The 21,255-nt window shown below is 39.8% G+C and overlaps 1 protein-coding gene across 4 annotated transcripts in view; it reads right to left on the bottom strand.

Moving 5' to 3' along the window:
• The window catches only part of LOC134227888 (AP-1 complex subunit gamma-1-like), a 170,355-nt gene extending 157,137 nt beyond the window's left edge, over window positions 1–13,218 (bottom strand). For 2 of the 4 annotated variants that reach the window (XM_062709585.1, XM_062709584.1), the window contains exon 1: window positions 12,964–13,218. The gene's annotated coding sequence lies outside the window, so the exon portion shown is untranslated. The remainder of the gene's footprint in view (window positions 1–12,963) is intronic. The other 2 variants (XM_062709586.1, XM_062709587.1) reach the window with 2 other exon arrangements.
• Between the last annotated feature and the right edge of the window lie 8,037 nt (window positions 13,219–21,255).

Here is a 21,255-nt window from a genome sequence, read left to right as displayed (position 1 = left end):
CAATAATCTCGTAATTCTCATTGTACCTTATTCGATTTCTAAGACACTGTTGAATACTCAAATAAACTTTAAGTATTGAATAGAAGCTTTTTTGCAGCATTGTATTTCAAGCCATGAACTCAAGGATAGTTTGGATGGCCCTGGACGTCCAAGAAAGTTTAAAAATAGTATTTTGTTTATCACGGTAGCTCTACGGATACTTTTGAATATAAATCTTATTGTGAAACGGTACAATCCGCTGCCAATATACCTAATTATTTTTCCTAACTTCAACGTGTTCATGACATTCTAGGTTGTCGTTAGCCCTTGATCGCCCATGTCTGATATTTTTCTCTGTTAGGGAAGTTGATTTCAAGCAATTATGACAGTGTTCACTTTTATCCATCGTTACACTATCATCCACAACGATATTTAACATTTTATGTCCAAATTCACACGCACACAAAGTATAACATCCACCTCTTTGCAATGTTTTGCTTCGGTTAATCGCAAATGACTCGTCTTAGACGGTTGAGATCTTTTTTGTTTGTTCGCAGCAAAAAACAACATGCGTTGGCTAGCTTCGGTAATTGTCTCTGATTATGTGCGCTGTCAAACTATAACTTTGACACTGTTTAGATTTTTCGTATCTGATAAGCGTCAAAAGTTGTGCAGGGTGGCCCACAACCGAGGCCGACCCACAACCGGAGACACTCCCCTAATAGTGGTTATAATGGAACGTACAAATGGTCAAGCACACACGTTCAAACAAAGCAGCAACGGAAGCGTTTTCTTGGGGGCGGAGTCAATGTTCGTCAAACTGCTTGACTGGTGTGTACGTTGCATAATGCGTGGATGAAAAAAGCCCCACTATTTTCTCTACAGTGGCGGAAACCCAGACAAAATTTCATTTTTTTTCGTTTTTTTTAGCGGAGAGCTCGTGAGGCATCAGACACAACCAGAAATAGTTTGCAAATTAACGTTTATTTTGATGCTCATATTTAGAGCATAAAAATGAACAAATGTGCTATAATTTTAAATCATAATCAATTAAAAATTTCAAGATTATTTCAAAATAAAGTAGATTGATTTGAAATTTAAAAAAATATAAATGTGAATTCACATAATGGTTGCTATTACATCAAATAAAGTTTATTTTTTTTATTAAAAACTATTTTATATGTCTTCCATCTTTATTTACTTTTTTCTTTGGAGTCGCTAGAAGGAAATCTTGAAATGAGGCCTCCAAAACACTTAGACGTAGGCCTCCAAGCTTCTTGTAACAAAGCTAATGAGCGTTTTGTAAAAATGTCTTCATGTCTCTCAAATTGGGCCTTCCGAACTTTTAGATTATAGATTTCAGCTCGGAATCATATTCTTAGCATCTTATCCAACGTTTTGACTCGATCAGATAGATGTTTTTTTGGATTTTTTTTTTTGAAATTTTCTTATTCTTCATTGATCATTTTGTGGAATTTTTTAATTTTTTTATGGAAAACAGTATTTATTTTGTTCAAAATTTTGTGATTGTTTATTGCTAATATTTATTTTTGTTTGACAATTTTGTATTTTTTTTTCGTGGAACATTTTGTTTTCTTTATGGAAAATTTTTAATTGTTATTTTACTTATTTAATTGGAAATTTTACTTTATTTTGGAAATCTTATATTTATTTATTGCTAATACCCTGATTTCGTTATTGGCAATGTTCTATTTTTTTAAGGAAAATTTAAATTCTCCATTGAAATTTTATATTGCTGCCATCGACATAAAATGTGTCAACGGCAGAGTTTCTCGGTCATTCAAAAAATAGCCGGAGTTAGGCCTTGAGATCTACACGCGTAACTGAAGATCAACCAAACTGTTTTAAGCATAGTACAGGTCCATGCTCGTTACGCATGTAGATTTTAAGGGCTTATTCCAGGAATTTATTGGACGCCAAGATCCTATGCTGGGAACACATTCTGTTCTATGCATCACAAAGGACATATGTCATTAATATGTGATTGCGCCTTATTCCAGGTATTTCTTGGTCGACCAAAAACCTATTCTGGGAATGCTTTCTGTTCTATGGATCACAAAGAGCATGCACCATGCTTAAAACAGTCTAATCTATCTTTTGTTGCTCGTTGAAGCTTTGACATTCTATTCAACGCGATTTATCACAAAGGGCATATACCATATTCGAAACCATCCGGTAGATTGTTGGTTACTTATGTAGACTTTTAAACTTTACTGCAGGAATTTCTTGTATTCGTGATATATGTATCGTGAATAGAAAATAGTGATTTGGCTCCATAATGCACGCCCACGAAGTACCCGACCAGTAAATAGTAACAGATTTATATCAGAACTTGTTATTCGGTTACATCAGTTTTTTATAACAGCGGTTATTATAAAACATGTACCATTAGTAGTTAAAATACACAAAAAAAAATAACAAAATCTCTTTTAGCTTTAACAAAAATATTATTAAATATGTTATTAATTGAACAAAAATATAACTCGATGTGTTACATGGAAAATGTTGAAAATAGCTTATGACATAACAAATTATGTTATTTAAAAGATTATGATTATATATAATGTAGGCAATTAACTTTATCCAGCTGGTTCAACTTTGAATGTAGGTTAAAATTGTGCTGAAGATGGTACCTTCGTTTTTAATTTTCCAGTTCCTATATACCAAAAATGTAGGCAATTTTTTCGGTAAAAATAAAGATAACACATTATGTTATAATCATGTTATAACGAACATGAAATTTTCTTTCTTTCCTCTATCTTTGACAGAGAATTCATAACAAAATTATCGAAAATATTGTTATTTGTAACACCAATTGATATAATTGTGATAAAATTTTGGTATGACTAACTGATTGGGTAGATTATGGAATAAACATATCTATCTTGTATGCACACATCAACTTGTTACACGACAGTTTCACAGAAAAATATTATTTAAAATTTCATAAGCTTTCGTTTGAGTGGAAATGAGAAAATGACTTAACATTAATTGATATTTGATTTTTCTGTCAGTTGCACAGCTGTTTGTTTACATTTTAAGGCAGGCGCGTTTTGGCCGCGGTGTGGCACATTCCATTCTCCATGTTTTGAATTTGCAGCACTTAAAAATAAAATCGTTTTCTCGTAATTAAATTCGTTTTCGTCCAAATTTTATTGCGTATTATAGATAGTAAGTTAAATTAGTGGTTAACACATTGAAAGTAGATTGTTATCATCGTTAAATTCGCTTATTGAATGTTCTTCCCCTATCGTAAGAATGCTGATTTCGATGGTATTGAGATGTTTTGAATTTAATCTATCAGTTAAAGTTTTACATTTAGCATTTAACTGATCTAATGTATTAAACGCGTGCATGAAGGATTGGAGCCATAAAAATAAAGGGAATTAGCTTCTCAGTTGAACGCAATTTATCAGACAATTTAAACACTCCCAGTGCAACCATAAATTTTACACGTACATTTAATCAGCTGATTCCAAAATTTGATTATTGTAGCTTGTAATTTGATTTTTGCTGACTAGCAAATATGTACACCCAGTTCTTTTTTTTACACGGGTAGGTTTTAGTCGATTAAGACCCTTAGCGTTAATGAAACTATGAGTTAACCCCATGAAAAAAATTCACAAAAAATCAAAGAAAATTCAGGTGGTATTTAAAAAGATGTGAAAGATCAGGTTAACCGGGAAATTAAAGAATACCGTGTAAACAAAATATTGGGTGTATGATAAAAGGAAACTTAACTAAACTTTTTTCGGAAAGGATCTGGAATTATGAATTAGAATCAATTTTTTGTCTACTTTCTGGTGGTTAATGTGGTAAATTGCGCCTAGCTGCGTAAAGGCTGAAAATTGACTTTTTCAATGTTAGAATGAGGACGCTGTTATTCTGTTGATATGTACGTACAGTCAGTCTAAGCTAAGCTTAGTTAAAATGAGGAAGCTGTTACTGCTTCAGATCTTAAGGCATGAGCTTCCTGAAATCTTTGAGTAGCATAGCAAATGTCGGATAACAATTCTAACCTCAAAATGAATCCGGCGATCCAAAATTATTCTTTATAAACAAACTCAAGCAACATGTTAGGTTTTGTCCGGCATTCGTATGGAGGCCCGGCACAATGTGGCCGATCGGCATCAATAGTTATTCAATAGTGATCAACTAGGCTTTGCCCCCCTGTCTAATGGAGCTTGCTGCGAGAAAATTCGTTGAGAATTACTTTATGAAAAGTTGGCTAAGACACACGGACCGACAGACATTTGTTTAGGCGAACATGATACCGCCGTACTTGAAGGAGGCGGGAGGATGGTCAAGCCCACAGTTAAAAATTCTGAAAATTAAATGCTATGGAAATATTTGAACCCATAGTTTTGTGTTCGATAGCCTCTAATTTTACACCCAACTTTTTCTTGTACGCAATATTGAATACAAGCTCCATATAAATGACAACATGTAATTCTAAAAACTGATGGAAAAATGAGTTTAATCGAATGGAGCCTTTTTGTTACATCATATATGCTGTAACATTTTAATACTGGGCGAGTAATTCGGCTTTCGGAGATATTGCCCCTTACAAATCCTGTATTATGTCTGACAGACGGGCAAGATATAATGAAGGGATTATCTTGTCTTTTTACTTTGTTAGTGATAGTTTTTGTTAGGGATACGTTTTTATGAATAATCCTTTATTTCTGGCTTTCGCCTTATACCGAGAAAACGTATTCATTTAAAGCAGGTTTTATATCCTCCTCTCGCTTTGTAACAGGTAGACGCTACAGTTGGAAGGCATTTTCTCTTCTTTCGCTTTATACCGAGCAGACAAATCAGACCATTCAAAGAAGGTATTACACCTCCCTTCGTCTTATACCGGAAAGGCGTGTTCTTTTAAAGAAGGCATAATCAACTCCTTTCGCTTCATACCGGGCAGACGCATCCATTTAAAATGCGTTCTTTTAAAGAAGGCATTATCAACTCCTTTCGCCTTATTCGAGGCAGACGCATTAATTAAAAAAAAGCGTTATCCCTCCCTTCGTCTTATACCGGGCAGTCGCGTTTGTGTAAAGAAGTAATTATCAACGCTTTTGTCTTATACCACGACGACGCATTAATTTAAAGAAAGTCTTATCCCTCCCTTCACCTTATAGCAGGCAAAAGCGTTCTTTTAAAGAAGGCATAATCAACTACTTTTGCTTCATACCGGGCAGACTCATCCATTTAAAGAGAGGCGTTACACCTACCTTCACCTTATACCGCGCAGACGCGTTCTTTTAAAGAAAGCATTATCAACTCCTTTCGCCTTATATCGCGCAGTCGCAGCCGCATCCACATCCGAAGTCATTATCTTTCCTCTTTGCTTTATACCGAGCAGATGCTTTAATTCATAGAAGGGACTACCTCCATTGTTTTCTTTATGCCGAGCAAACGTGTCCATTTCTAGAAGGCATTCTTTCCTCATTTTGCCTTATACCGACCGGATGCGGTCATTCAAAGAAAGCATCACCTTTTTTCATTGTCAAAGGAATTTAGACCGCATTGCATGTAATTAAGCAGAATTCAGTAAATATTTCAATGATAATTATTCTACCTGATTTCCGTCAAATAGAATTCCGCGAAAAAACTTTCGGTGAAAAGGTACATTCCGCGAAATGTCTTTCAGTAAAAAAGGTACATTCCGCGAAACGTGTTTCGGAGATTTGGTACATTCCGCGGAATGTCGCACCGCGAAAAAAAAACAGTGGGTAATGTCTATGACATAACCGCTAAGTGGACGTAGGACTTGACTTGACCATGCCTTTAAGATACATAATATGTCCAAATTTCTCACACCAACTATTTTGGATAAATAATCGGCGTTGCATACCATTCCTTGGCAAAATCTTCTCATCAAACCGACACAGAAATCAAATCTACCTCGAACAAAAATCATAAAAAAAAAATTCAGGATGTATCTGTCCGGTCACGAAATATTAGCCTCGACAGTGGCAACCTTCCCACTGAAGGACTGCCTGAAATAAACCACAAGTTGGCTCAGCAGGGGATGTAGACTGTATCTCTATTTTATCTCTAGAATATTGGATTTGGCACCCAAGTACAATTTCAGGGTTTTTACGACTAAGCGGATTTCGCGATTTTCGCGGATTTTGCGGTTTTCGCGGATTCGGCGCGGATTTACATAACGATTTTAGGACTTTGTGCGGATTTAGTTTTAGGAGTATTTCAACAAATGAAATTCTATATCTAAGGACGTTTATTTGAAAATTAGTTTTATGTCTATCTAGATGGGCTTTATTCTGATTAGCAAATGTTTTCGAGAACAAAATTAACGTTTGTAGTTATTTACTAACATCAATTTTCGGATATTAACAAACCCTGTTTGAATTCCATGGTTACACTCTTGAGCATTGATCAATCAAATTTTATGAGGAGAGGGGCGCCACTTGTTGTCATTTTTAAACCATTCTGAAGCATGGCGCATTCAAAACATGTCTGTTGAAGGACATGAACACCCGTCTTTTAAGTACTTCCGCAGAAATTGTTTTTGATGTTGATTTTGAAAAAAAAAATCGTTGAAGAGTTTTTGCAGAGATTCCCGAGAAATTCCCGCAAGAATTCACGATGCGATTTCCTTCGAAGTTTATTTAGCTATGATCACAAGAATTTCTGTGAAAAATCCCGAAAATTTAACAACAGATTTTTCGGAAGTTTTTCAGCAGGAAATTTCTACCAGGAACCAATTTCTGTTAGAATTTCCCAAGCGATTTCTGTTGGAATTAATTAGGGGTGTCCACATACATAGGGGCCCTCCTTAGCCGTGAGGTAAGACGCGCGGCTATAAAGCAAGACCATGCTGAAGGTGGCTGGGTTCGATTCCCGGTGCCGGTCTAGGCAATTTTCGTATTGGAAATTATCTCGACTTCCCTGGGCATAAAAGTATCATCGTGTTAGCCTCATGATATACGAATGCAAAAATGGTAACCTGGCTTAGAAACCTCGCAGTTAACAACTGTGGAAGTGCTTAATGAACACTAAGCTGCGAGGCGGCTCTGTCCCAGTGTGGGGATGTAATGCCACTAAGAAGAAGAAGAAGTCCACATACAGTTTCCGAAAATTTCTTGCATGTTGTTTTTGAGGAATTCACAAAAATTTATGAAAAAATGAAATTCCGCATAAATTTCCGGGGAACCTTTTGCAAGAATGGAGAAATTTCCACAGATGTTCTCGGAGAAACACCCGCAGTCAATTTTGGAGCGACTTCTTCAGAAATTCCAAGAAGGACCATCTAGATGAGTTGTTATATCAACTGCTTTTTCCTTAATCCTATTTTCAATTTTGTACAAACATGTGTAACGTTGAAGTTAAAACATATACTTAAAATCAGTAATATTATAAAAACGAACTCGAAAAAAAGACGTTCACTAAATTGTTGTAATGTTCAGCGTAATATTTAACATTGATATTTAACGTGTATTTGCTTAGAATTTAGTTTTGGGTCGCGCGGATGTGGCGCAGAGTGGATTTTCATGTCGCGCGGAAATGGCGTGGATTTGATTTTAGTCGGCGCGGAAAATATTTCAGGATCTCCGTAACAACCCTGTAATTTCTATCCCGAAGGGAATTGAAAGCTTTGATATTGATCTCTATCATTGGCTCTCTGAAGAACCGTTTGTTGGCTTTTTTTCCACCCCCATGAAACGGCTGTCATCCACGAACAACTCGCCTGAAGCCGAAAACATGGTGCTGCAACATGGTGCTGGATGTAAACATTGCCGGTTAAGCAATAAACACACAAAGTCAGAATGTCGAAGTCGGATGCGTAAGCGGCATGTGTTGTATTGTTAAATTATATTCAACGAGATGTATTGCATTGTTGCGTGATTCTCGACATGATTAATTAGCGCTTTGATGATACGAGGATATGTTTGAAACTCTTCTCTGAAATTCTAGAGGCAATTTAATTAAAAACGGTTAACAGTACGGGGTTGGAGTTTTCTTATACTGTGTATTAAATATGATATCACAGAGTAAAAATTGAAATATTGTGTTTATTGTGCAGTAGAAAACAAGTCTAACCCTGTACTGCTTACCGTTTTTAATTAAATTGCTTCTAGAATTTTAAAGAAGAGTTTCAAAAATTTCTTCGTATGTTTTCCCGTGCGAATATTTTTGATTATCATCTTTCTGCTTCTTCATCTTCATGCAACATCAAAGCGCCAATCGCCAATTCTCTCGCGGCAGTATGAACGGAGCTTAAAATAGGAAAGGGAACACTAGCGCCACCCAATCGGTAGACGGCTTCAAGAACTACATCTCATTTCAGGGGGGTGTTTTTTTCAGCCTGTATCGGCTCTTCACCGATGCCGGCCGGTCTCGGCTCGACTCTGCTGCTGCTGCCGGTATCTGCTCAGCATTGCTGCTTTGTCGGGTCTGTAGGGTGGACTGCTGCTGTACTGGCTAGGTTTCGGCTGATGATGGTGGCTTCGATGACTTCATTCCCTGCTAAAAGGTGTGAGTGCTGTTCAGTCGATGATGCGGTTGCTTCGCTTGTCCCGGTCAGAATGAAAGGAAAAAATCGCGTTGCGCTATTTTATGGCTTCTCGGCAGACCCAGCGGCTGCTCATTCGCTGGTGTCTGCACCAATCAAAACGTGGTAATGGAATGATGCAAGAATTATGCGGTACCCATATTTATAGGTTCCCTTGATCTCAATGTTTTTCATTGAAAACAGTTTCATGCCTATTGAAACAAGTTTTTCGGGTCTTATCAAGCATGGACATGAAAGGCATACTTGAAATCTGTCGATTGAGGGGCTTACCGCAGAAATTCGTCAACTGAGACGAACGCTATTAACGTTTAAAATCTTTCAACACAGCGTAACGCGGTCGATTTGAATATTTTGAAATGACACCCGGTATAGTAAAGAGAGACGTAAGTCCTACGTCAAAAATTCGAGAAATGTTTTTCGGCGAAATAGTATACAACCGTTACTGCGCAGTAATAACACTCGTCGTGCAGAATGCGTTCAACAGAGCGTGCTGGATGGAGATAGCGAACTCGTTGCTTCGGCTGGAAATACCGGTAGGGCTGTACAAGATTCTGGAAAGCTACTTTCAAAACCGAGCATTGTTCTACTAGACCGAGGAAGACTTGACTACCCGAGGAGACGAAAATAGCTCAAAAATATCAAATCTTGAGAAGATAGCAAAATAAGATATGAACATGATTGATATAAAAGATAAAAAAACAGACGGCAATATCAATATTTTGTACTAAAATATCGTGATGAGATTAAGTTATGCTATTTGTAATAAGATATTTTGGCGCATATTTTTGATATTGTTAGGGTAATCGTACCCTTAGTGGAGGTAGCACCAATAGTGGAGGTAGTGGGATTTTAATGAGATTTATCATAATTATACACTTTACGATGGTTTCAGTTGATGCGTCGTGCTTTAAATATCCTGTCAAATACAACTTATCCTAAGATTTCGCTTGAAAAACTATTGAAAACAATGATTTTCCTTAATTAAATTGACTCCCTTGAACCCATAGTGGTGCAACTGTACCAATAGTGGCGAGTCGCATGAGAAATCAATGGATAGCACCACTACCCGATCAGCAATGCATAACGCAATTATAACAAGGGGAGTTATTTATTTCAGAAAAATATTGTATCAAAATGTGTTATAAATTTGGCTGGTTAGTTGTTAAAATAACAAAAATTATATAAAAAATCCCTCTAGCCGTAACACAATTAAATCAGATGTTGATACCTTCATATCAACATTATAACAATCGTTGATATAATTATCCTGTAAAAAATCTACTTTCAAGGTAATTGCCTACATCACGTACACACGTTGTTTTAAATAACAACCATTGAAAAAATTAAGTTATAATTTTGTTATGCATTGCTGATCGGGTATGGAACAAAAATACATTTTTACCGCCACAAAAAGGAACAGTGTAACAAATAATGGGTGCAAGCAATATTGATGTAGTTGTTGATGTTAAATGACATCGATCTCATTTTTGTTAGCAAATTTATTAATTTATCTATTGGCTAATTATTAAATTTGTGAATTTCCCATAATTATGAATTTTGATATTAAAATATTGATAAAAACATTTTCTTCAGTAGATTTACTAATACCTCCACTATTGGTACCGATACCCTACCTGTTCTTCTATTTCGTATATCAATCAACTCAATATCATATTTTGCTATCCTGTTGATGGCTTCTGCCCGGGTAGCGTCCCCATCATAGCCGAATACCGAATACCGAATGCTATTCGGCCGAAAGCCACTAGGCCAAAAGGGTCATAACGACGAATATGTAGGTCATTTGGTAGAATATGACATTTGGTCGAGTAGGACATTTGACCGAGCAGAACATTTGACCGAATAGGTCTTTTGAAAAGTGAGAAATGAGTGAGATGTATCACTACTCACTTCGCGCTTCTGACTTATTGCAGTGAGAAATGGGGAGTGAGAAGTGAGACGTCTCACTTCTAACTCCTTATTTCTCAATTCTCACTGTAAAAAGTGAATAATGCGAAGTGAAAAGTGAGACGTCTCACTACTCACTTTTCACAGTGAGAAGCTAGAAATGAGGAGTGAGAAGTAAGACGTCACACTACTCATTACTCATTTCTCACTTCTCACTGTAACTAGTGGGAAGCGCGAAATGAGTAGTGAGACGTCCAAATGACCTCTGCGGCCGAATAACCCGTTCGGCCAAATGACTTTCGGCCAGATGGGTTTCGGCCTAATGGTTTGTTCGGCCTAGTGGCATTCGATCCTGTTCACATGTACCCGGTTCGAATCAGAGACGAATGCGATGTTGGAGGCATGCGGAATGGACACCACCACCGATAACATCGTCAGAAGAATGTGCCAGAATACAGAACAGTGGAGTTCTGTTGCAACGTGACGACATCCTACAACGAGGTTGGTGCATGGAACAGCAGCAGGTCGCCATTGTACATAGAAAGGGGACCTTGGAGTACACCGCCGTGGAAGATAGATGTTGATAATGAATAGGAACGCCAGCACCAGCGGCGAGCGCGTGACCGGCGGGTTTCGGGAGAGTTCCCGCTGTCGGGGATCTTCTTGTAGGGGTAGGGTAGATACGCCATCGGGGGCTATTCGAGTCTTTCGCGATCGCGACTGAGCGGTAGCTAAATGGCTCAAGGGCATCGAACATAGGTTATCGGAATAGGCTAGGTCCACCGGCGGGGAACCAGCTGAGTAGATCGCCGTGCGAATGCACTGGCTTCGGGTCGTCGGGGCACCTTTGAACTGGAAGCTATCTCCACTAGGAATCTTTAGTCCGACCTCGGCACTTGCTCTGTTACCCGTTGAAGTGAGAAAGTCCGAAGGAGTAGTGTTGGTTCGGAATTTAATCAGAACATCGTTGAGATGCACGTGTCGCTTTGGGAGGGACACATTTAGTACTGCCAACCCTCCAGGAGTAATACTGAAAGGTAGTTCCGGGGGGATTATTGTTAGGACCCAAGGTGGGTTTAGTCGCCAGGGCCAGTCATGGCTGAAGGAATCACACACTCCGGCACACTCCCGTACGGTAGGTTGGCAACTAGCATAGCACGTGTGCTGGGTCAGTGCATAAAGCATTCCTCCCTTGTAAAAAAGGACATTTCTTCAGTTCGTCAAGCTCAGTTGTATATAACAGTATGAGTCTCCGAGCCTTCTATAAAAAGTACAAGGAAGGCAAACATTACTAAAAGAGTAGGTGTTTTAAAAATCCCATAAGTAATTAGCAAACTGCCTCAAAGAAATTGAACTGAATTTCAGACAATTTTTCAAGTAGGTATATCTAAGAATACAAAACTAGAAGATAATTAGATATGTTTTAATCCAGTTTGTTTTCTCATCACGCTGACAGTTTTGGCATATGCCACGGTTTCATCAACCCAAACTTTGATTTCATTCATTGCGGCCGACAAATACATTCCAATGTTGTCTTTCGAGCCAATTAGTAGATACTGTTAGTCTGCTTTCACATCAAACGATTCTCCCAATTGTGAATGTGGGAAACGGTATTTTAGACGAACGACCAAATGAATTTCTGGAAATGGTTACGGCCATCGCCTAGCAACAACTGCGGTACACAACAAAATGATAGAGGGGCAGATGGTAATTCTTGATTCGAGCGTAACCTATCGGAAATGTGACAAAAGACTGTTTTCGTGGAACTAAAAGTTATTGTAAGTCGGTTCATATTTCATTATTTCTTGGACTTGGAAAGTGTTCTAATTTAAATTCCTTCATGTTCCTTTATGAATATAATTGGTACAACAACGCATATGGAAATTCGACACATTTTGACACTCGAAGGATAACAATCCCATTTCAATATTTGTTCTGTCGTAGCCGACCCATGCCATACATAAACTTCACTTCCCCCAAGGCAATAAGCAGAATTCAATAAAAGTTCATTTTTCCGCGCGAACATTTTCCACCAAATTGCTTCACATCACACGCTGGTATTTCCATTGATTTCCATCGTCGCACTCGCACCACCATCTATCACTGATCCCACTGTGTTTTCCTTGATTATTCCAGCTACGCACAGCCTTTTCGCTTCTCCACCTCAACCAGCCACGAAGAGAGGGTATGAAATTACGCTACCCATCCCACCCAGACTGACACAGACCATGAAGCACGTGCTTCCTTTTAATTGAATCCGATCTGGACGCGCTCTTTTGCGCTCCACAGCTGGCACTAATTCGCCTACACACTGATAAAAAAAATAACTGCTCTCTTATTTGATTGCATTCCGAATCCTTCCTCCCTTCACGCTGCCAAATTAGTACTTAAACTCGTTCAATCACCAAATTCCACCCTACTAACAAAACCGAACCAAACCACCTGCCCCTCACCCTTTATCAATCGCACTTTCACGCTCGATAGCAGTCCTATCGCTGGAAAATGACCATTTCCCCACTTACAGTCGACAACCGGAACACACGCAGTTTCTCCCTTCAATCGAAATTTGTCTGCACTATTTCCGGGTTCAGTTTTCAGTCGCACCGAATGACAAATCAACTCCCGATGGGATCTCGACCAACTGACTTACTAACCGACGGTTTTCCTTATCACGACTGGTGACGAAATACGCGCGCGACACCACACGACGAGTGTTCAGCTGAGTTTCACAATGGGCGACCGAGCTGGAGCAACGATCCTTTCTGGTTGGCATTCGGTTTTCCACTGACTGTGGAGCGGCAAATGCAGAACTCGCATCGCTTCGGGGGGTTTTTCGTTGGCGTACTGATAGCCGCCGGGTTGCCTTTTCCCGCAGAATACCGCCCGTCATCGTCGTCATCATCGTCAGCACCGTCATCACCGTCGTCATCGGTGGTTGCGTCGTAGTCGTCGTTGTCGTCGTGTACCGTACCACGCTGGAGCTAACGTCCGTTATCGTGTGTTTGAGGGATGATATCTATGCTCATAGTGATAATAACATGACTGCGCCCGCCAGTTGTTGGTATTTTGGATATAGGAATAGGCGAAGAACTTTGGGTAAACAGTACATATTTTGTTTTGTGCAGGTAAATAGATCATATACTGAATTTGTAATCAGATAATATCATCATTTATTGCATGCAATGAGGATGAAAAAATACGCTTATACAACAATTCCATGTAAAACCGCTATACCGTGGGGCATCGAAATCCGTACACTTAGGCACCTTAGTATATGAAAAAGTCATTAGAAAATAGTAATCCAATGTAAATAAAACGTTTGTCATTGACACAGGAGCATGAAGGCCTCGACTTTTGAAGTGTGTCACATTTACTCATTAGAAACTACGAATAACATGATAAAATAATGAATAAATTCAACTACTCCCGACTCGAAATCCGTCCACCTTGGACGGATTTCGAATCAAAGGATCAAAATTCGTACAGCTATTTTTACCAAAATATTTAAATTGAAGCAATCTGATTGACTAAACTACCACTGTAAGTAGTTCGATACGCACCTTAAGAAGCGATCCATTCGACTTGTATTCCGCTTATCTTATGTAATTATTCGCAATTAGCAATTAAAACACAGTTACTTTTGGTGCAATTATGCTCTACCCGAAAACAAAATGGCGGCAAAAACTCCGCATTTGGTGGGTGAAGATTTGTTTTTCATTTTTGTTGTTTTAATTTCAAAGCCTTCTTTCCAATTCTATGCCCTAAAAGTTTACTGCCAAGTATCTGAACAGGATAAGATAAATTATTTCTACATTAATTACCTTTAACCTCCTTTAATTTGTTGATATCTCATGAGGTGCACGGATTTCGATGCTGTACGGATTTCGGTCCCGCACGGTACGTTCTGTAATATTCGGTAAAATTGATCCTTTGTGAAAATAATTAGTCCCGTATTTTTAAAAGCCTATTCGGATTACGAACTTTAATTCACGATATCATCTTCATCTATATACATAATCTTCTTCTTTTCTATATACATAAAAATAAATTTTTGTCTGTCTGACCCTTTTAGACTCAGAAACTACTGAAGCGATCGGCGTGAAAATTTGTATGTAGGGTTTTTTTTCGGCCGGGGAAGGTTCTTAAGATGGTTCGAGACCCTTCCCCCTTCTGCTCATCCTAACTCGAAAACTAATCAAGCAAATAGAATGAAATTTTGGTTGTGGAGGTTTTTGAAGGCAATAAATGTATCTATGAGATGGTTAAAGACCCCACCCCATCCCGTTCTAGAGGACGGGGCTTTCATACAAATAAAACACAAATTTTAAAAAATGATCAGTTTTTGGCGAAACGAAGTTTGACGAGACAGCTAGTACTGAATAAGAATAAGATAGTGGAACTTTAACATCAAGATATTCTTTATCAAGTGATACAGCTTGTTGTCTGAATAGGCTATTAATTTTGCTATAAGAATGACCTATTTCGTAACAGGGACATTAGAAAAATCAACGATTTCGAAAATTCAATTTAAAAAAAAACATACCTCTTGAACTTCTGGACCGATTTTCTATTTATGTCATTTTAAATGAAAACTTGAGTTGAGTGCTTCGTTCAATAAGAAACGGAAACATTCGATCTGTTCGAATTTATGTGGATAAAACACGACACAATTTGTTTTTTTATTTCATTTTCATTGCGAAGGTCCTTAACGACTACCTGTTTTATTTTTATTTTTAATTGAATGCTTTTCAATTTTACATAACATATCAAAAATGGTCTTCCAATAGGTGAGTCAACATCCGGGACAGGGATTGAATTCAAAAGAGAATGAAAAAGTCCCTCACTTATCATCTCCGTATACATATACGATATGTAGCATAGGAACACGGCAGGTATTTTCGTCTGTTCGTTATCGTCTCGAAAACCAATAAAAGAGACGTAAAACTCATACGTACCAAATCGTAAGCTCAGGAGAAACGTTCTGCTATAGTGGAGTTCTAGCAAATGTACGTTGCTTTCGTTGGTTTTAGCCCCTACGACGATGGACGGAAATACCTGCCGTGTCCCTACTGTGAGAGCCTCTTTTTGCAATCTGTCGTGATAAAGAACTAATTCGGGAGGCTTTACCTCATGATAAATTTCTTTTAAAAAGCTCAAAACGCGGGTATCACTGGTGATGCATTTTAACTTGTTCTACACAGCTGTGCGGTTCCCAACACAAAAATAGCGAAAACAAAGCGAAAATCATCATTTCTCTGTGGGGGCTGCCTATCCGATTCTGTTTTTTCGCACTTGTATACAAGTTTGATAAGTTTTTTGATTCGGAACAGTTTTTGCCTTTCTTTTATCTTTGATCTTTTCGTTATCTATTGAGAGCGATTTCTGCTAATCCTGATCTGGGAAGAAGCGCCTAACATAGCTCTGGTCCTTACAAGCTCCAATACTCACGCTTCCATGGGTTTTAGCGTCCTGTAGGGTCTGCCTAGGATGTAATGGGGGTAGATAGTGGGCTCTGTTGCACTTCTACAAAAAGCTGCATGCATCCGCAAAAGAAGGCTCCATTATAGCGAAAATGTGACGCTCAAAGCGCACTGGCCTAGTCCTGGTGTAGAGTTAGTTTTAAATAAATTTGATCCGCCTGATCGAGCGTCTGCTCACTGTCGTGTCCTCAGAAGACGGCTGCATCCGAATCAGCCGTTTCCAGCTGCTGCTCGATCCGCAGCAGCTCCGAAGCACTACTGCTTCCCGCGGAATACATCACAAAACTGAATGCTCACTTCGTTCAACTGTCACCTCTCGTATCTAGTACTCATGACTATATGCACTCTTATTCATATTTACCCATACCCATCCCCTCTCAATCCCTACATCTTCCTCCTGGTCTACTCTTTTACAATTTTATTATTGCTATTTTGCTCTGCTTTATAATGTCCAAGAGCATCAATCCTACACCAAATACAGAAGAACATAAAATCATCAATAATATTCTAGGCAGATCCTTGCTTACAAGTTCTTACTATCTGTTTACATTTTCTAACTCTGAACTCAAGTCAACCACTGATTTCGGCGATTTCGAAATGCAGTCATGGATAGAGTTTACCAGGCTCTAGAACATCAATCTTGCATTAAAATCAGAAATAAATCATCAACAATATTCTACGTAACTCATTGCTTACATGTTTCTTTCTTTATTTACATTTTCCAACACTGAACTCAAATCAACTATTGGTCTCGGAATGCAGTCATGGATAGAACTTACCAGGCTCTAGAGCATCAACCTTGCATCAAAATCAGAAATAAATCATCAACAATATTCTATGCAACTCATTGTTCACATGTTTCTCTCTTTGTTTACATTTTCTAACAGTGACCTCAAATCAACTACTAATCTCGGAATGCAGTCATAGATAGAGCTTACCAGGCTCTAGAACAGCAATCTCTCATCAAAATCAGAAACAAATCATCAACAATATTCTACGCCAGTATTTGCTTACATGTTCTTACTCTTTGTTTACATTTTCTAACACTGATCTCAAATAAACCAATGATCTCGGAATGCAGTCATGGATAGAACTTACCAGGCTCTAGAACATCAACCTTGCATCAAAATCAGAAACAAATCATCAACAATATTCTACGCAACTCATTGCTTACATGTTTCTCTCTTTGTTTACATTTTCTAACACTGAACTCAAATCAACTACTGATCTCGGAATTTAGTCACAGATAGAACCTACCAGGCTCTAGAACATCAATCTCGCATCTAAATCAAAGACAAATCATCAACAATATTCTACGCAACTATTTGCTTACATATTCATACATCGGTACTCTCTCGGGGGAATGATTGTTTACCCTATCAGGGATACCCTCTCGGGGGAATGATTGTTTACCCTATCAGGGATTACCTTTCGGAGAATTATTGTCTAGTTCACGCCACTAATAATCCACACTTTGAAATCTATAGTTTTAATCCACTTAGTTTATCAGCGCACATATAAAGCCCCAAACGCAATACAACGGAACGGCGACGGAAACGGCAAATTTGACAGAAAATATATGGGCTAACTGTCAAATTTTCCGTTTCCGTCGCCGTTCCGTTGTATTGCGTTTGGGGCTTAAATATCTCCAAACGATATACAAATAATATATATTCAAATAAAATTTCTGTTTGTCTAGAATAACAAATTTACCTTATATAAAGAAAAATAATTTTTAAAAAAATAAAATGTTTACTTTGCAGTTAACGAATGCCGTTCGATAACTACAACGCATTCTAGACGTCAAACGGTTGTCAATCGACGTCAGATGCAATAAAAGTGCATCTAAATGTGCATCCCAATACAGCTGTCATCAAGTCTGACATCAGTTTGAAGTTTAGCGGTCCGATAACTGCAAAACTGTTGCAACTATCGAATTGCAGTTAAAAATCATTGCAGTTAAATCACCGACAAACCGACGTGCCTTCCCATATACAGTTCTTCAAATTTCTTGGCAATTACTCTCCTTTCATTACCTAGCTCCATCTGTGCGATGGTTTACACAACAGCTCTCACAAATGTGCGGGCAAATTTGGTCATGCACTCTTGAATTTATTTCATCAGCTTCCACGTAATAATCAGTATTCGATATTATTAATATCAAGAGTTTTATGATAGGATTCGTGAGCCAAATGAAAAACATTCGATTTCCGAAAATGTGTGTAATTATCGTAAAGACTTAAATGTCGATTTAGGCATCAAAAAAGATTTTCTATTACTTGGTTATTTTTATCATCATCGTTTGAAACGTGCATATAATGTTAACGTCGACCAGCTGGTGGATTTGTTTCTTGACTTTTTCTATCAAAAGAACGTTAATGTCAGTAATGACAGAACGAGTTACGAACGTCTACTGTACTTTTTTTTCAAACAAAACAAGCACTCGCGATTCCGATTTTTTTTCCACTTGCGACCGAGCGTATAATTTCGGAAGCCACTGATCATAACGTACCGACTTGGCCATTGTCGGGTCCTCAGAAGATGGCCGCATCCGAATCAGCCGTCTCCAGCTGCTGCTCGATCCGCAGCAGCTCCGAAGCACTACTGCTTCCCGCGAAATACATCACAAAACTGAATGCTCACTTCGTTCAACTGTCACCTCTCGCATCTAGAACTCATGACTATAAGCCCTTTTATTCAGTCGATATATTTACTCATACCCCTCTCAATCCCTACACTCACCAAGGAGATGCGGCTACAATAGCGTCTGTTCTGGTATCCTGCGGCTTAGTATAAAACGATATTCCTAGGATGGCAGCCGCACCCAGGCGGATAGGGAACCTTCAGTCAAAATCTACTGTTCCCGAAACATCTATTTGTTCGAGAATCCGACAATGAAAGAATTATTATTATTACCAGACTAGGGCCGGAGTGGCCTGTGCAATACATAAAAGTCTTCTCGTCGTATTAAAAGTTCCCGTCGGATCGTTGTCAAGAACCATTTTCAGAAGGATTACTGTCCGACATTCTGGCTACGTGCTTGGCTCACCGCAGTCGTCCGATTTTCGCGGTGTGAACGATGGATGGTTCTCCCAGCAGCTCATGCAACTCATGGTCCATTCGCCTACTCCACGTACCGTCCGCCATCTGCACCCCACCATAGATGGTACGCAGCACTTTCCTTTCGAAAACTCCAAGTGCGCGTTGGTCCTCCACGAGCATCGTCCAGGTCTCGTGTCCGCAGAGGACTACCGGTCTAATGAGCGTTTTGTAGATTGTCAGTTTGATACGGCGGCGAACTCTATTCGATCGGAGTGTCTTGCGGAGTCCAAAGTACGTACGATTTCCAGCCACTATGCGTCTCCGAATTTCTCTGCTGGTATCATTTTCGGCAGTTACTAGTGAGCCCAAGTACACAAATTCTACTACCACCTCGATTTCGTCACCACCGATGCAAACTCGAGGTGGGTGGCTCACATTGTCTTCTCTTGAACCCCTTCCTATCATGTACTTCGTCTTCGACGTGTTGATGACTGGTCCGATCCGCTTAGCTTCCCTCTTCAGTCTGATGTAGGATTCCTCCATCTTCTCAAAGTATCGTGCCATAATATCTATGTCGTCGGCGAAGCCAAAAAGCTGTACGGACTTATTAAAAATTGTACCACTCGTGTTAATCCCTGCTCTTCGTATTACCCCTTCCAAAGCGATGTTGAATAGCAGACACGAAAGACCAGCACCTTGCCGTAACCCTCTGCGCGTTTAGAAGGGACTAGAGAATTCCCCTGAAACTCGAACTACGCACATCACCCGATCCATCGTCGCTCTGATCAACCATGTCAGTTTATTCGGAAATCCGTGTTCGTGCATTAGCTGCCATAGCTGGTCCCGATCGATTGTATCATATGCTTTGAAGTCGATGAATAGATGATGTGTGGGCACGTTGTATTCGCTGTATTCGTACCTTGTAGGCGGCGTTCAGCAATGTGATTGCGCGGTAGTTGCTACAATCCAGTTTGTCGCCTTTTTTTGTAGATGGGACACACGACACCTTCCATCCACTCCTGCGGCAAAATTTCCTCCTCCCCAATCTTGGTAATGACCCAGTGCAGCGCTCTAGCCAGTGCCTCACCACCGTGTTTAAACAGCTCTCCTGGTAGTTGGTCAACCCCAGGGGCTTTGCTGTTCTTCAGCCAGCCAATCTCTTCCTGGATTTCCTGGAAATCCGAAGCCGGTGAAATCATATCCTGCGCGCGTTTTTCCAGGTCCATCACCATACCGCCATCTTCGTCTGCCACATCGCCATTCAGGTGTTCTTCGTAGTGCTGCCGCCACCTTTGGATCACTTTACGCTCGTTCGTAAGAAGTTTCCCGTTTATGTCCTTACACATATCAGGCTGTGGCACGTGGCCCTTACGTGAACGGTTTAACCTCTCATAGAACATTCGTGCGTTATTAGCGCGGTACAGTTGTTCCGCCTCTTCACGGTCTCGATCTTCCTGCTGGCGCTTTTTCCTCCGGAAAATCGAGTTTTTTCTGTTCCGCGCCCGTTTATATCGTGCCTCGTTCGCCCTCGTGCGGTGTTGCAGCAATCTCGCCCATGCTGCATTCTTCTTTTCCACTAACTGCTCACATTCGCCGTCATACCAGTCGTTTCTCTGATCCGGGGGACGACAATGCTGTTGAAGGCCTTGATTGGCTTGAAGTCCTTCATTGTGGTAGTACCGTGATCCAGGTGCACCAGGTAGAGCTGATCACGGTAGGCCCGGGAAGTGTCATGCCGGTGGATTTTGTAGATGTTGGTCGGCTTCAGACCACTTTCCTCCAGAGCTTCCTTCAGCTCCTTTACGTCTACTTCATCGAGGCCACGCAGCACGAATTTGATGAGTTTGCTGCCGGGAACGTCGTGGGTGTAAAACTGAACCATTTCGCTTTCAGGTACTCCAGCACCTTGTCGAAGTGATACCTTCCCTCGGTCATTAACTTCACACCTTCGACGCACAATTGAAAGGTGCACTTCAGGCCCCGGGCGATCAGTTTCCAGAGGTCGGGCGAAGGTCCGACGGGTCCCCTTTCACGAAAATCGGCGGGCACTTCTCCTTCCGCTCGTATGACTTATCGTGGAACAGAGGCTGTTGCTTCTTCCGTTTTTTCGTGGTACCCAGCCGATTGCCGGCATCACCATCCTTGAGCGAGGAGTACTTGTTGCTCAAAAGAAGCTTATCACTTCCCACGTCGGGAGCACCCTCCTTCGATGAACGCTTTCGTGTTTTATTCGTGACCGAATTGGCCTCGGTATCTCCCATGACGGGTCCGGGAGAAAATAACGCCAACGCG

Source organism: Armigeres subalbatus, chromosome 3 (assembly GCF_024139115.2).
Source record: "Armigeres subalbatus isolate Guangzhou_Male chromosome 3, GZ_Asu_2, whole genome shotgun sequence".
NCBI classification, from domain to species: domain Eukaryota; kingdom Metazoa; phylum Arthropoda; class Insecta; order Diptera; family Culicidae; genus Armigeres; species Armigeres subalbatus.
Note: the sequence above shows the minus strand (reverse complement) of the source record. Positions and strands in the feature narration are given on the sequence as shown.